Source organism: Lissotriton vulgaris, chromosome 4_1, assembly GCF_964263255.1.
Source record: "Lissotriton vulgaris chromosome 4_1, aLisVul1.2, whole genome shotgun sequence".
Taxonomy (NCBI): Eukaryota; Metazoa; Chordata; class Amphibia; order Caudata; family Salamandridae; genus Lissotriton; species Lissotriton vulgaris.
In genome coordinates, this window is record NC_141691.1 from 1,878,535,043 (window position 1) to 1,878,539,991 (window position 4,949).

General features: G+C 40.7%; 1 pseudogene; it reads left to right on the top strand.

Moving 5' to 3' along the window:
- The first annotated feature begins 2,740 nt into the window (after window positions 1–2,740).
- Window positions 2,741–3,446, top strand: LOC147724667 (coiled-coil domain-containing protein 124 pseudogene; annotated as a pseudogene).
- Window positions 3,447–4,949: the final 1,503 nt, after the last annotated feature.

Here is a 4,949-nt window from a genome sequence, read left to right on the forward strand (position 1 = left end):
TTTAAGTGATGCGGACAGTAATGGAGGTGTTCTCCTGACAAATCCTATTTTTCCCCCCTAAAACTATCTTTTTGTTTCCAATCCATGTGAATCTGGATGATACATTATTGAGCCACCCCCGGTGCTCTACATAAGTAAAATCACCAGGCTCCATCCGTGCCCATCCAATTAGGTTTAGTATGGAGCCTCTGGCAGGGAAGTCAATAATTACCTCTCCTCGACAGATGACCTTGGGTTAATGTAATATTGACAGATTTGGATGGAAGTAATGATTTGAGCAGAAATTCTGCAGCACTTCATAGTTATTGCCACTTTTATTACCATCCATGCATTTGGCGAGGACACACTATCATTTAGAGGCAGGAAAAGGATAACAGGCTGCAGCTATTTATTTCAAAACTGCAGGTCCCGTGCCGGGGCGGGAGCGCGGCAGTGTTCACAGTCCCAGCTTGAGCATCTAAATGTTTGCAGAATACAAAAGGGTGGGGGGGGTGGGGGATGGGGGGGGGGGGGTCAGATATGTATTTGGACATCTAAACAAAAAAAACACATTTCCCTTTCAGATTTGAATAGATCATGAGTTTTTGCCTTTATATATATATATATATATATATATATATATATATATATATATATATATATATATATATATATATATATATATATATATATATATATATATATATATATATATATATATATATATATATATATATATATATATATATATATATATATATATATATATATATATATATATATATATATATATATATATATATATATATATATATATATATATATAAAGGCAAAAACTCATATATATATATATATATATATATATATATATATATATATATATATATATATATATATATATATATATATATATATATATATATATATATATATATATATTACAATAAGGCTATGCGTGTCTGAATGAAGGAGTTGACGTTTTTGTTAAACATGCCTAGTATGGCAGAGGCAGGACTCTCTGGCCTTGATTGACGTGCATTTAGCTTCCTGACTCTGGCTGGCATCCTTGAGTCATAGTGGAAACTCCTGCCTGCCTCCAGACTAATGAATGATGTTCTTTCTGTTCGACATACCGGAGCAACAGATGGTTACAGTTTGCAGCCCACCTTGACTTCCAGCTGAGGTCATAGGAAGGGCACCATGGCACTGTGATGGGTGCCGGGGAAGCATGGTGACATGGCGGGCGATCATTCTGTGGGCGAGGCCACCTTCGGTGCCGGGTTGGCTAGCTAACCCCCATGACCTCCTCCTCGGATTTCCTCACTACAACCCAGCAAAAGTGCCCCTCATCTCTCCACAGTCCCTCTCACATAAATTGTGTTTGTTTTAAAGCGCTGGTAAAGGTTGACTTTAAATAAGTCAGCTATCCACATGAAATACAGATGTGTTCTTTGCAGCAGGCATATTAACCATCTGCACTACTTTGTTGTGAGTCAAAACTGCCTCTAGACAAATCTCTGACCTCTCTCTCTCTTTAGCAGGAACATTATTCACAAGAGTTATTTTGAAATTTTTGCTGCTGTCTGAAAGCCTAACACACAAGGAACTTTGCAGCAGGTGCTCCTAAATGCCTTCTGTGGATATCGAATGACTTAAAGTTAGGATTTTTCTCTGTTTAAGAGTAGTAAAGTTAGGACTCCTAACTTTAGGACTCCTAAATGACTTCTGTGAATACCGAAATGAGTACGTGCCTTCTGTGAATACCGAAATGAGTAAGTGCCTTCTGTGAATACCAAAATGGTAGTAAGTTTAGGATTTTGTCTTAAGTTAGTTCTGTGAATCGGGCCCATAAAACCCAGAGTAGAGTATAGCAGTGGGTGAGCTAGGCTCTAATTCAGCTCGAGACCCTCTTGCATTCTCAGGCCCAAAATGAACTGAGCTTCTTTGTGGCTTCTACCTGCTACCCATGCTCTAATCTCTTCACCAAGAAGGAAAACAAAGCACTAGACTTTATTGTCAAATAGACAGAGAAAGGGATACCAATCTAGTGGCTGAAGTACACAACGTGAAACCAGAAAACCTGGGATCAATCCTGGCTTGGCCATTTGACCAAATTGGGTGATCCTAGGCAATTATGTTATTTTATCATGCCTCCTTTGTTCATATGATTAAACCTTGAAATATGTGAGGATGTGTGCTGTACAAAAAACTATTTTGTGGGCTACTTAATAGACTGTAATATTGCTCTATGTAAAATAAGAATATAGCTCACATAGAGGGTGCACATAACAACTGACTTGCCTTTAAATTCAGTAATGGTATTTGATTGGAGTGAGGCATGGGGGAAGGACTGTTTCTAAGTTTATGTTTAAAAACTATAGTTTTTTGATAAACGTCTCTCATTGCAGTAATATGATCTAATGTATTAAGGGGAAACACTTGGCAAAGAAATGTGTTTTTCTTGAATTTCCACATTATATTTTGCTCTATTTCCATGCCAAATGTTTCTACGGCTCAGCTCGTGCCTGGGCTCTTAGGGCTGAGACAGACTCTTGGAGCCAAGAGAGACCTTAACTCAATATTCCATGTTAATTTGTTGGCTTATCCACCTCTACTGCAGAGCTGTGTATAACACTTACTGGAGTTTCCTCTCTCTCATCTAGCTCTGGGGGCAACAAATTGTTTTCTGAGGTTATGGCCAGTTGCCACCGGTCGTAAAAGGATAACTATTTCTATTTCTGGTGTTACAAAGGAGGAATTGTACACAAAGGGATCCAAATTTCGTCCTAAGTTGCAGCCCACTCTGAGGCATGCCCAAGAAGTTCCAGGGCGAGAACACCGCCGCTGCCCGGGCATGCAAGGCAGATGCTAAAGTAGCAGCGGATGCTAAGCGGCAGCAGGAGCAGGAGGATGCTCTCTGGAAGGATTATGACAAACATGTCTTGAGAAAAGAGCAAAGAAAGGAGGACCGAGAAAAGCGGCGCTTGGTGCAGCTGAAACGCAAGAAGGAGGCCCAGCGGCTCCTGGATGAAGAGGCAGCTACCCTGCGGGGCAAGCTTCAGAAGAGCCTGGCCACCCCGCCAAAAATAACCTGTGCCCAGATCGAGGAGACGCTGCCGGCGGAAGAGCAGGAAGCCAGCAGATCAGCTGAGAAGCCAAAAAGCCACATTGAAACCCCGCTGGAAGAGAACATAAACCGCAGAGTCCTGGAGGAAGAGACCGTGGAAGCGAGAACAGTCGAAGATGCCATCTCCGTGCTCAGTGTCACAGAAGAGCTGGACCGCCATCCCGAGAGGTGCATGAAAGCCGCATTCGCAGCCTACGAAGAGCTCAACATGCCGTGCCTCAAGCCGGAGAACCCGACCATGAGGCTGTCGCAGCTGAAGCAGCTCCTGAAGAAGGAGTGGATAAAGTCCACAGAAAACCCCTTGAACCAGAGGCACGTCAGCTACAAAGCACCAAAGTAGGGAACCTCAATTCCGGCCATTCCTTCCTCGGTGGGAAGGCAGCCTGGTCAAACTGCAACAAAGGAGAAGCATGGGAAGAGCCAAGAATGTATCAATCCAGGGGAATACATTCTATGGGGACTTTATCCTTTGCAATACTTGTGAAAAAGCTATGTAATCTATGAAAGTGCTGCTTTGGGCCAGAGTTCTACAAATCAGCTCAAGTTCTGTCTCCTGTTTTGATTCTAAAGCTTAGCTTATTTCAGAACTTTCACAAAGCTTTTTCTGGATTGGTTCCTTCCTACAGTTGTCTTGTCTCTGAAGCCTCTGACCTTGTTACAAGGTTTATCCGATAGCAACACCTCTCAGAGCTCTTGTCGTCTCTCTCCTGATCACTGTTGGTTGTAGAGCGAGGTACTCTTGGCATGATCCACTAAACATCATGCAGTTAAAAAACCCCAAGAAGTTGTTTTAAATTTACCTGTGCATGTTTAAAGCATATAATGAAACAAACAGTGCAGAAATAATTTATGTTCCCAGTTCCAACTCTCTGTCTTAAGTAAATCTATATTCCATTACTAAATGCCATTCTCTGCCCTCCACCCGTCAGGCTGAACGCAGGGATTACTGTGACTGTCTTGCCTTCAGAACCCACCAAGCAGCATGGGCATAATTTCCTCTTTGTCCTCTGCTGGCATTAGGCAGTCAAGGCTAAATGGCACAGTCTGTATTTACAAAGTGAGCATGCACACTGCTTGGCCATTTTGTGGGAACACAATAAGGCCTTTGCAGGTTCTCCGCAGGTGCTTCACTAGATTCTGCTTCATGGAGTCTGACTACTGCAGCTGTGGGAATTGGACAGAGCTAACATCAAGCTCTCAATGCTGTAAGACTCATGTGACCCTAGTAAGAAGTGGTGCTAAGAAGTGGTGCTGGAACAAGATTCAGACTGTTTATATTGCCATTAATTTCCCTGCTACCCATCACTGAACTCATATGGATTCTGAAAAATCCGAGCCTCATACAAAGAACAACTGCTGTAAATGAGCCTTAACCATTCAGCAGGAGAATGGTTAGGGTGTAGTATGTATGGGGAAACAGCCATCACAACGCAACTTTAACATTGCACTACCATTACAACAAAACTTTTACAACGCAACATCCATTACAACGCATGCTATTACAACACATGCCATTACATCCCAGATGCTATTACAACGCATGCCATTACAACGTAATTATGGGTAAGTATTTTAATTGATTAATATTTCAATTAATTATTTTAAATAATTATAATTTAGACATTTTAACCCCTACACTATCCAACACTCACACTACTATTACAACCCCTGGAGTTAGAATAGTAATTTAAACACCTACACTATCCAACACAAACCCTAATATTACAACCCCAGGATTTATTATAGAAAATAAAAGTATATTAAATAAAATAATAAATTATTTAAATTAATAAAAATTAAATAAAAATTATATTACGAATAAATTAATATTAATAAAATTAAA